Source organism: Chinchilla lanigera, unplaced genomic scaffold (genome assembly GCF_000276665.1).
Source record: "Chinchilla lanigera isolate Chin_1 unplaced genomic scaffold, ChiLan1.0 scaffold00011, whole genome shotgun sequence".
Taxonomy (NCBI): Eukaryota; Metazoa; Chordata; class Mammalia; order Rodentia; family Chinchillidae; genus Chinchilla; species Chinchilla lanigera.
This window is the reverse complement of record NW_004955412.1, coordinates 7,568,426-7,581,032: the sequence shown is the minus strand read 5'-3', so window position 1 is coordinate 7,581,032 and position 12,607 is coordinate 7,568,426.

The following is a 12,607-nucleotide window of genomic DNA, read 5'->3' as shown; positions in this document are numbered from 1 at the left end:
CATATATTAGCAAAACTCCTTTGGGAAATAAAATTAAAACTTAAAAAAATTTATATATGATAAGCTCAGGTAACAAGTTACTTAGGATTTTTTTAATTTGTGAACATTCATGAGCATTTTGTTCTGATAGTGGCATACCTTGAGAAAAGTTTCATCACGGTCTAACTTCGCCTTCCAAACAATTTTATAAGATAGGTGACATTTTCCCTCTCTTAATAGTCCAGATGATGCAGTTAGAAAGTGACAGAGATGAGGTTCAAGTGTGTACTGAGAGACCGAGTCCAACCATACTTTCTACTATAGTGATCCCTCACCTATCACGAGAGTTACATTCCAGAGATCCCCGCGATAGGTGAAAATCTGCGAAGTAGCAGCGTTATACTTATTTAATTATTTATACATGTGTATTAAGGCTTTATAAACCCTTCCCACACTCCTATAAACCCTTCCCACACTCCTATAAACCCTTTCCACACTCCTGCGTGCCTTCCCGGGAGACCTTTCTTCTCAAAGCCTCAGCTTCCTGCTGGGGTGGCTTCTGGAGACACCCTTGTGAATCGACATCTCAGCTCCGAGGGCAGGAGGTCAGGAAGGTGCAGTTGTGGACAGAGGGCGGGAGCGGGCCCGAGAGTGGAGCACGTGGGACCCAGCTGGGCTGCAGCCCAGCCAAGCCCAGAACCATGCCAGTACTGCTCACGTCACCCAAGCCAGTTCCTAGCAGGGGCGGGGGCCGGGGGCTGTGCCTCTGCACTCCTCCCCTATAAGCAGCTCCCTCCCTGTGCGGGTCTGCTTGTGAGACCAACTGGTTCTGCCCGGATGGCAGTGGAGGCGCACTGCATTTCCATTGTGTGCAGTACAGTGTTCATCTGCTGATGAAATACATACTGTATAGTATATTATTTTGATTTAATGTTCTTTTAATATGTTTGAATTCTTTTAAATATTTTTACATTGTTTAAAATTTTTAGGTAAAAGTAATTAAAATCGTAAATATTATATAAATACCTGTATACTGCAGAGTCCAGCAATATACAGAAAAATCTGTAATACGGAACTAGATATATTTTCTTAAAAAACCCTGGATACAGTGATGCTGCAACAAGTGAACCATGATATAGAAAGGGAGGACTTCATACTTATCTGGAGAAAAGGTACAAAGTATGATAGTAATCCATTAATATTTAAATGAATTTTTTCCCATAGGTATCTATAGATTTGAAATAGCTTTGGTAAAATTTTGTATTTTAAAGCAGTTTTATTCATTAGAAATACATATTATTATATTATTAAAATGGATGGATTAATAGAAAAACAATTAAAATGTTAGAAATCACAAAATTTGACACCCTAATGATGGAATACAATCAAACATATCTTCAATATGGCTAGTCCTTTAATGTTCTGAAATGCTAATAGTGTCCAGTCACATGGAATTAAAGTGAACACTTAAAAATGCAGATATGAAGAGAACTCTGTCACTATATTGGCAGTCTCTTCTCTAACTTGCTTTCTGGCTGGACTAACTTACATAGATTAACATAAAGTTGTACACATGGACAAGAGCTAGTATAACAAAGAATACAGGGCAAGAACAGCAGGAAAATAGATCCACAGATTTGAAGGCTAGAAAATTCACACATGAGCTTTCTTGTCCTTCCTCTTTCTCTTTACTCTGAACATGCAGGAACGCATGAAAGAGGTCCTTGTTCAGAAAAGTCTGTAATTAAACTTGTAATTACTACACACTGGTCCCTGTCATAGATCAAGATCCAGAGAGGAAATCTGGGATCATGAACACAGAAGAATAAACAAGGCTGAGTTCCTGTAGTTTATCAAGCTCTGCCATCACCTCATTGCACAATCTTCAAGAATACCTTTTCAGTCATAAGTAGATGACAGTGAGAAATCTGGCTAGCTAGCTAGCCAGAAGGATGGATGGTTGGGTGAATGGATGGACAGAGGAAGAGATAGAAAGAGAGAGGATAGGCAGACTCTGTGGCTATCTTTTAAACTTATCAAAATAATAAGAAATAGTTATGCGTTTTGTAAGAATAAAAAGCTGAAGAATACTTGTATTTCTTATCTAGCTCATTGCACTTTTAATATATATTTGCTTATTTAATAAATTCTGAGGTACACTTATTTATATGTGGTAAAATGGGTTTTTCGAAGATCAATTTGATATGGTATTCATAAAAGTATGAATCACCTTTAGAATCTTTATTTTTATTTCCAAGAAGGACATACATTACATGGTCTTTATGGGTGGAAAGCCATGATCAGATATCACCATTTTGGGCAAAGGAAAGAAATCTCCACTGTGTATTAAATTAATGAGCAACAGCTGAATAGAGCAGAGGCTGCAACTGCATCCAAGGTGTAAAAAATGCGAAACAGCATTGAGAGCACTTTGAAAACTTGATGCTAAAAACAAAACTAAGAAGAAAATGTAAAATACTGCAGTTAACATAATTGAAGGAAATACTGAAGGAAGCATCTGTTATTACATTTTGTATTTACTTAGACTTATATGTGAATTTAACACTGCAGAAGTATAGTCAATGCAAGATACATGATTAAGTTAAATAGATTTTATTAATGGCAATGGCCTAATGAATAAGGATGTCACTTCATATTAAGTGTACATACCTGAAAAATAACTTTAAAAAAATTTCCTATAAGTTATAAATATAATCAAACAAGTAATACAAACAGTTCAGAAGCTGTTGATTGAAAGCAATTTTAAAATGTATAGCATAAAGAATAATATTGCTTGGGCCAAAAATTCACTAATTTATTAAATATGAGTAAAGCTTTGTGTTAGACTTTGTGAAGAATATAAGAATGGGTATGTCTAACTCCTTGTTCCTAAAGAGCCTCTGCTGTATTATTTAAATGAGATACATAGATACATTTATAACACGACAAAATATTGTTATGGTTTGTGTCTGGATGCCCCCCAAAGCCACATGCAGTCATAAGTCAGCCTTCTAGAGTTTTTGATTAATTCATTATTCCAATTCTGGGATTATGGGTGTGAGTGCTACACCCACCCTGGGGCCGGCAGCCTGTATACAACGTAAGGGAGGGAAAGAGGCTGCTTGCTATGGCTCCTCCCTTTTGCTTTTGTTGCTTTTGCTGTCTTCCAACGCCATGAACTTTTGCCCTCTGCCATGTGCCCCCCTGCCTTGGAGCCAACCGAGTATGGACTGAAACCTCCACAACCTGTGAGCTAAATAAACCTTTCCCTCCTTAATTCTGGGTGTTGGGTATTTTGCCTCAACAATGAGAGTAAAGTAACCAAGACATATAATAATAATAAAAGAGAGGTTGATAAAGTCCTCTGACATTTACAGAAGATGTGGAGTACTTTGTAGAGCTGTGAGGAAAAGTGTTATAAAAGTGGTAACTTTGGAGCAGGTCTTAAAGTGTTAATGAATTCACTCATTTCATAGATACTTATAGAATTTCATGTGCCACATAAATAAATTTAATTTTCTGTAATTTGTGAGTTCCTGATCTTCAAACAAATGAGTAAGCAACTGTACTGGAATCACAAGAGTGCACGACCACAACTGACCGCTGGGTAGTCTTGACTCCAGAGTGCCTACTTTTAATCAACTCTAACAAAAATAATGCTAAGAGCTGAGATAGAGTATAAGGGATGGGAGAGCATCTATTATTCCTACAGAAAGCTAAAACAATTGGCAAAGGGACTGTTTTAAATGCAATCTGCAATTAAAAGTTCAACTGTAAAATTAAATATATAAATCTGCTAACAAGAATATATAAATAATTCATCCTTTATCATTGAGAAAAGGACATTAGAATATTCAAATCATTTTGGCATCAGGGACAAATTAAGAGAGAAAATTTTTGCATGCTTTCTATCTAAAATGAAAATAAATTGATTGAATGGAATGGGATAAAATATACTTGTTATTTAAATGATCTATTTTATTAAAAATACAGATGGCAGTGAGAAAATTTGTTCAAGACAAATGTTAATATTCAGAAATATTTTTAAAATAGAAATTGGGAAGCTATGATCTAGTTTAGAATGTGCAAATGTGATTTCTGGCTCGGTCATTTGGACGCTTTGGTCTCATGTGTTTTTCTCCCGTGGTCTCATGGGGACAAGACCAGAGGGACCTCAGGAAAGTACTGGGAAGAGAAAGCACCATCGAGGAGCTGAGCAGTGGTAGAGCAGGCAACAAGCTGAGGGCCACAAGACCAAAGACACAAACTGCCCCAGGAGAGTACTTACAGAAATGTAAGTGAATGGCAAAATAGTCTGCACAGAGTTTGGTGGGTGGGGATCAGAAAAGACATTTTAGTTCAGTTTAGGTGGTTATCAATGTCTTTGGTTAATGTGTATTTGGCAGAAAGTAAAACTCAATAGGTTTTCCTCTTATCTAATATTGTGAAGTAAATGTCCTAAAGCTTGGTAGATTCACTGAGCATTTTTATTTTTCTCATGATCTTGTGGGTCTGTGTGAAAGAAGCTCAATTGGGTGCTTGTTTCTGATCAATCCAAAGAGCAGAAGCTCAGGCGCCTGGGGCAGGCTAGAAACATCCACATGCATGAACTACATAGCAAGACACTGTCCCAACAAAACAAAACAAAACAAAACAAAATTTTGAAGTAAGGTGATAGATATATTTTCCCTTATTTGAACATTACACAGCATAAACATGTTGAAATATCACAGGGTACACAAAAATATGTGTGCTTTTATGTGTTAATTAACAATAAAGAAGTGAAAGGAAAAAATAAACATTTAAAAAAGTGGTATGGAGAGACTAGAAGTCGGAGACTAATGAGGAAGCTTTTGGTGGTTCAGAGCAGGAATGTCCACCAAGGCTCACACGCTCGTGGGTAGTACTGCTGGGAGGTGAGTCAGTTTTGGGGGATACTACAGCTGACTCACCCTTAAGAGACGGGGCCTGTTTGGAGACAGAGCACTAGGAAGCTTTGGCCTAGCAGGTTTCATCTCTCTCCCTGGCTTCTCCTTTCTTTCTTGCCTTCCTCGCCACCATGACAGGAGCAGTTTCCTCTACCAGACCCTTCCACCAGGCCACTTCTGCTTGGAGCCAGGTGGCTATGGATGGTACACACGAGCCAGAGCAAACCTCTCTTTCTTTAAAGTGTGGGTGTTGGGCATTGTGTAGCAGGGAAGACAAAGGGACTCAGACAAAACTGTGTAGTAATCTGAAGAAGAGGGTATAAGTAAGGACTGTGATTGCAGTGTACTGACAACTGGTGGTCAACTTATAACGCCCAGCCAAACTGAGTAAGTGTGGTGCTGGGTGTGGGAGGCCCACCAGGGGATTGTTGCCAGCAGCATAAAAGGCAAAACTGCAGAAGGATAATGCTTTAATTACTAAAGTGTTTGGTATGTGCCCATTTGTACTAGCTATGCCCTTCGTTCTCGCTCAATAAAAGGTGACTGAGATTGGTAATCGGGGCTGCAGTCCGAGAGGCTGTAAGCCCCCTGATCCCAGACTTTTGCCTCTCTTGTCTTTCTTGTCTGTCTTACTTTTCTTGTCATCCATGGGCACCTTTTTCTCAGGACCTGTCACCCTGGTTAGAGCCACAAGTATAATCTTACATAAGATTGGATTAGTGAAAATAAAGAATGAAGAGATTCGCAGGGTGATTCAGATGGACAGAATAGTAGAGTCATCAACAGGAAAGTTAAGCCCCATACAAACCAGCAGTGGAATCTTTTGGTGACAAGCAGACGGAAGGTGTTATTTCATATTTTCTATCTAGTGGAAAGATATTTTAGTAATATTTTAGAGTTTTCCAAAAGGTTTCCCTTTGTGTTTACATAATCCCCATAGTCATTTTTGAATATGTAAAGCTCCACAAGGCAGAACATTCTTAAGAAGAAGAGCCTCAAGCATCAGAAAAAGGTCTCATCATCGGAGGTAACAGGAATCACCTTCTCATGGAGAAGAACCCTTGTTTCACCAGGCAGTGAAGACCGGGTTTCCTTGCAGGACTGTCTTCAGCTCTGCTAATGGCCTCTGAAAACGATGGTAGGGAAGTTGTATGTATGATAAAAATTACTTAAATACAGGATTTATGTAATTATGCTTCACTTACTATTTTATTTCATCTATTTGTTAGGCTTCACACTAATCTGTATTTCAATGTATGTCATGATTGTCAGTCTTAAAAACAAGACCTCAAGCTTCTATATGATTTACAAAAGTTTTTATAGGTATGCACACACACGTATCCCTGTTGGTGACTGGCAGGATGCCTGACAGCACATAGTACAAACCTACTGTTACGGTTTACATCTAGATGTCCCTCCAAAAGCTTCACGCATTCATAGGTGGAGCTCTTGGAATGTGATTGCGTCGTGGGGGCTTGACACTAATCAGTGGATTACTCTACAGATGAGTTTGTAGCTATATGTGATGTTGAGAGGTAAAGCTTGGTGGAAAAGGTGGTCCATGCATCCTGGAAGACTACATCTCCCTCCTTCTTCCCTTGCTCACTCTCTGTTGCCCAATGCAACACCACGAGCAATTCCACTCTGCCATGCCACCCTACTTTGGAGCTAGTGTACTATGACCAAAACCCTCCACAACAGTGAGACAAAATAAACTTTTCTTGCTTTAATTTGCAGGTATCAGCTATTATGCCTCAGTTATGAGCTGGGAAACTGAGACATCTTATATATTTCTGTGGAATGAGAGTGAATATTTAAATAGTTTTTATCCCTCCATGGCTTTTAGAAAGTGCTCCTTCATTCTGAGTGTTAAGATGAACACTAAGTATCTAGCTTTATTTTGATCCCTTTTCTATTCATACATACAATGACATCAAGGGGCTGTGGATTTAGCTCAGCAGCACAGCGCCTGCCTGGCAAGCATGAGGTCATGAGTTGGATTCCCGGTACCAGAAACCCCCCACAAAAAAATGACATCAAGAAAAGTGGGGGGGTATGATCATGTCATCAACATTTAAGGTTAAGATGGTCCCCTCAGAATATTTTTATCTTTGTCACCTCTTAAACTTCATCAGAAAACAAACAAAACAACACCTCAAATTCTTCTCTACCTTCTACTTTAAAGTTTGGGAACTCCTTGAGGTCATGTCTCGAAAGCTGCTACATAGTGTACAAAACTTTCTGTGTTTTAATTATTCTTCACAGTTGCTTCAAAGGCAGAAGTTCAAGATGGAGGATCTTTCTGACAATACCGTAGTACAACCTTATTTCAATTTGGCCTCCTGCCTTCAAAACTTTTCAAAGATACAGATAACAGAAAAGTCTTCACCCTTTGGAAGAAGTTACTTCCAAATCCGGCATCATGTGGAATGTTACCGCATTTCCTCTCACTAAATGACCAACTATTCTTCTAGTTTCTCCCCAGTGAGCCTCAAATTGTAAGCACCAAGAGTGTCAAGATCTTCATAATGGATCTTTGTAGCCTTTTCACTGAACAAGGCAGGGATGTAGCACATAGAAATTAATTTATTTTCTCCTACAGATTATTAAAATTGGTCTATAGAGCTAGGGCAATGTAATGGTTGATTACTTGTGTCAACCTGAGAAGTTTAGAAGCTTAACTAAGTGACTCAGAAGTTCTACATCCTGGGGTGTAGAGGACCCTGCATACAATATAAGAGAAGAAAAGAGGCTTGCTCTCCCCTTTTTGCTCCTGTTGCTTCCACTGTTTTCCACCACCATGAACTGTTGCCCCTCTGCCATACCACTCTGCCTTGGGGCCACCTGATTATGGACTGAAACCTCCACAGCCTGTGAGCTGAATAAACCTTTTCTCCTTTAGCTTTGGCTATTGGGTATTTTGCCTCAGCAGTGAGAGAAAAGTAACTAAGACTTGCTGGTTCATGAACTCTCTGGGCTCTTTGAGACATCAGAAAGACATCAAGTCACATTAAGTCCTAATAGCACTCAATTTTATTTTTTGAATTATGCAGTCCTTTTTGGGAACCATGGATTTTTATGGACATTTTATTAGCACAGATTGTCATCTGCTCATAAAGTGTACTTTATATTTTAAAAAAAGCTATAAAAATATTCTAAATATTTTCCATCATAAAAAAGTGGTCAAACAAAAACACCAGGTTATTTTTAAGCAGATGAAAGCATCTTCTATGTCTTCTGTGTCTGCATGCCTTATTGTCATAAGTAGCACTGGTCTTAAGTGTAGACTTTCAAACTACTAGCTCTGATACATGCAATGTATTCAAAATCACATAAGTTTCCTGAGTGGAGAAAATTCTAGTCCAATAGATTAATCAAGTAATGAATGACATTGTTCCTTTTCTAAAGTTTTCTGATCAGATGTTGCCTTGAGCTGATCATACTGAGAAATGAATAAATCTACTCAGATGTTTTCTCTTGATCCAGTGAAATAAAGCAGTGTCATGTAATATCCTCCCAAAGGTTTGGATATGCCAGACTTTATGTATATGCTGATGGCTTTCCTATGGAGGCACCCTGTAGAGTAAAAACCTAAATGACATTTAATTATTGACATTGGCGTGCTAAGTGTAAGAAATGTTGACATTTCTTAACATTAAAAAATGAAGCTTGTCAAAAACCCTGAGTGCATCATGTAAATTATTACTATTATGATAATATATTTGTAAATATTTTAATAAGAGCTCTTCAGTAACTAGTATCAAGAAAGTAAAATTTGGAAAATATGCAAAAATTACATGTGCTAAAGGATGATAGACTAAAAGACAATTGATGACTTTCTCACAGAAAGTAAGGTGTTCCCTATTACTTTAAGGGAATATTTTAGTATCTTCCCTTTTACTTCTATATGTATTGTTGAGAATTAGAGAACGGTAATGCTGATAGCAGCCCTCAGTTTTACCAAAGTCCTAAAAGTATTTCCAGTTTCACAATATCTCAGTACAAATTTTTAGCAGAGCAAAATCCTTTTATTTAAAGTCCCAAGAAGAAAGAATACCACCTCTGAAGAGAGGTAAAATAAGCAACTCAAAAGATCCAGGAAGCAGCTATCACAAGTGTCTCTTTGAACAGAGACCTAAAGCACTGATTCTCATTCTTATACCCCAAGGCAGTATAGTAAATGAATGTAGTAAACTGAAATATTAAAATGAATGTCCTTTTCTGAGCCTAGAATGCCCTGATATATGTCATATAATTAAGCATCATATGTCTGCATTAAAATACAATGGAATACTGCAATTTGGATTGTGGTATGAAGTGATATTTTACAATATTTTAAATTATATCTTACTCTGCCCAAATAGTTAATTCATCCTAATCACCTGATCCCCAATATTAAGCATTTCTTTCAAATAATTTTGAGTTGACAATACTGTTATCAATTGAATTATATCTACCAAAATGATGTATTGAATTTGGAACACCTACAACCTATATATGAATATAACTTTACTTAGAAATAGGGTCTTTGGGAGTGTAATGATGGTGAGATGAGGTCATATTTGAGTAGGGTGGATCCTGATTCCACAGCTATTATCTTAACAGAAGACCACACAGACAGACACAGACAGACACAGCCATACAGGGTGAGTGCCGTATGAACACAGAAAAAGAATCAGAGCTAACGGGCTATAAAGTGAGGAGAGGCAAAGTTTTCCAGCCACTGATAGAAGCAGTGAAGAGGCAAAGAAGAAGGTTATTCAGACTTCATCAGGGCGCATGGCATTGCTAATACCTTGCTTTGAGACTTCTGGCCTTAAACTGTTTAAAATAATCTATTGTCTTCAGAAAATAATTTTATAGTGTTTTATTATGGAAGCCCATGGAAGCTAATGAAAATATGCATATAAAGTTAAGGAAATTTATATTGTAAGACCTATCTTAAGCTTAAGAATTTGTTTGGAAAATAATGACTACCTTTAATACAGAGAAATTAGGATAACGTATTTGAGGGAAACATTTGAGTTAAACAAATCCTAAAAGTGATTTTTTTCATGTAAAATCTCCCTCTACATCACAAGGTCTTGCTTTCTGAGAAGACTAAGCAAAAAGCCAAGTTGCAAATGAGCAGATCCACTTTTATTTGATTGTAATGCATGACAAAAGAGATCTAGTTAGAGTTTTCTTCATGTGGCTTTCCAGCTTCCCAGCGCTTTTTTTAGAAATTGCTTTTGCTCCAGCATGGTAGACCCCTTTGTCAAAAATTACATAGCTGTAGGCATTTGTGATTGATTCTGTGTTTTACATATGACTCGCCTACACTTCTGTTTTTGAGCCAGTACCATGTTATTTCGGTTACTTTGGTTTTCTACTATGGCTTGAAATCTGACAGTCATGCCTCTAATATTGCTCCTCTGCATGCCACCCTGCTTTGGAGCCAACAAGCTAGGGACTCAAATATGAGACAAAATAAGCCTCACTTTCCTTAAGTTGTGAGTGCTGGGTATTTTCTCCCAGTGATAGGAAAGTGATGAAGACACTCATTTTAACAATATTACGTCTCCCAATCTAAGAGCAAAAGAATTCTTTCCACAGTTTAATGTCTTTAATTTCTTTCTTTGAAAGCCTATAATTTTCATTATAGATATCTTTCAATGTCCTTACTTAGGCTGAGTCATGTGTACTTTTTAAGGTTTTTTTTTTTTTCTTTTTCTGGTACCAGGAGTTGAACTCACAACCTTGCGCTTGCCAGGCACGCACTGTGCCACTGAGCTAAATCCCCAGTCCCAAGCTAGTGTGAATGGAATTGCTTTTCTGACTTCTTTCTCATTGTGTTCATTTTTAGTGTACAGGAATGTGACAGATTTTGTGTACTGACCTTTTATCCTCATATTTGCTTAATTTATCACATCTAAAATATTTTGGTGGACTATTTTGGGTCTTCTACACAATTGAGAATCATATGTAAAGAGGGATAAAGTTAAATAACTCATTTCTGCATAGAAACTGATCAATGTACATATCAAAAGTAAAACCATAAAATGTTGAGGTGATTATAATGAATACTTAGCTCATCAAAATTTGTAAGATTCAGTGCAAGTATGTTTAAAATATAAATTAAAACCTTTGAGGATCCTTATTTGTAAGAAGAAAGGTTTAAAATCAATGATCTAAGGTTTTAACAAAAAAGCGAACAAATTTAAATTCAAAGTGTAAGGTGGAAAATTACCATTATAAAGGCAGAAGTCAGTGATGTAGAAAGGGATCAATAGAAAAAAAAATCAAAGCCAAAACTTTTTTTCTATACTGGTGTTTGACTCCAAGGCCTATAAAGCTGTAGGTCTCTTAATTTTTATAATTTTATTTTGAGATAGGTCTCATTAATTTGCCCCAGCTAAGATGGAACTTCAGATTTTCCTGCTTCAGGCCCCAAGAATTCTGAGAATACAGGTGTGCACCACAGTGCAGGCATAGCTGACCTTTTGTTAACAGAATTAAAATCAGTCAACTTATAAAAATTCTAAGCAAGAAAACTAATTAGCAACACGATGAATTAAGGAGATTCTACTGTTGAAGTTCCTACAGTGCTGTAAGAAAGAATGCTACAAAAATATATGTGAATGCAATTTGCCACTAATGTGATATGAATTCATTTATTTAATACCACCTTAACCAGAATATGAAGAAAGGCAGAATTGATTTATACACATAAAAAAGCTTCAAAGAATTAAAGTATCATAAATCTTCTCATAAGGAACACATCAGTCCCAGATGGTTATGGTGGGGACTTTGATATATAAGGGAAATAATATGATGTAGACATGATATTATTTAATATATATTCTCTTAGGAACTGTAGGTGTACAGGGACCAAATGTACAGGGGACACACTAAGAAGAAAACATCACAAGGTTAACATGTGTATATGGAGATACACCAAGAATGAGCAATTCTCAAAGAGGTAACATTAAATTCACACTTACATAGCATCTCTAACAAGAAATTATAAATGTTTAGAGATGTTAGAGGGCAAGGGAAAATGGCTTTCTTTGGGGGGTAGGAATGTAACCAATAGATAATTTCTACTAAGTAAAATGTGCCTTTAGATTTTTCTGGTGTCATTTCCAGGCTGACACAGTTCTAAAATTTTCTTCAGGTAACAATTTGTCTTTCCTGGTAGAGAAGACAGAAGGGGCACCTACCTCTTTCTTAATTTATGCCCTCCTTTTGGACAAATTTGGAGACAGGGGCTGGGGATTTAGCTCAGCAGCAAAAGCTCCTCCTTGGCAAGCGCAAGGTTGTGAGTTCGGTTCCCCGTACTGGAGAAAAACCAAAACCGAAAAAAAAAAAAAAACAACCAAATTTGGAGACAGAGAAAGCTCTCACTGTATGTGTTTCTCAATAGCTTTTAGCTCATAATAATCCTTATGGCAAAATATCATAATTTAGGTTTATATATTCTGATTTATACAGGAAAAATGAACATTTTTCAATTGGGCTTATGTGACTGGTATAAACTTAATACTAAAACTTGATAAGATATGGAGAGAAATATAAAACTCAGACAAAAATATCTAAACAAATATATACCTAAGTATTCTTAAGGAAGCATTAGTATCTTACATAGAATAATATATAAATGGAAATTCATCACTCCTAAATAAAAATAAGTTTTTAAAAATGGAAGATTTAACACTGAA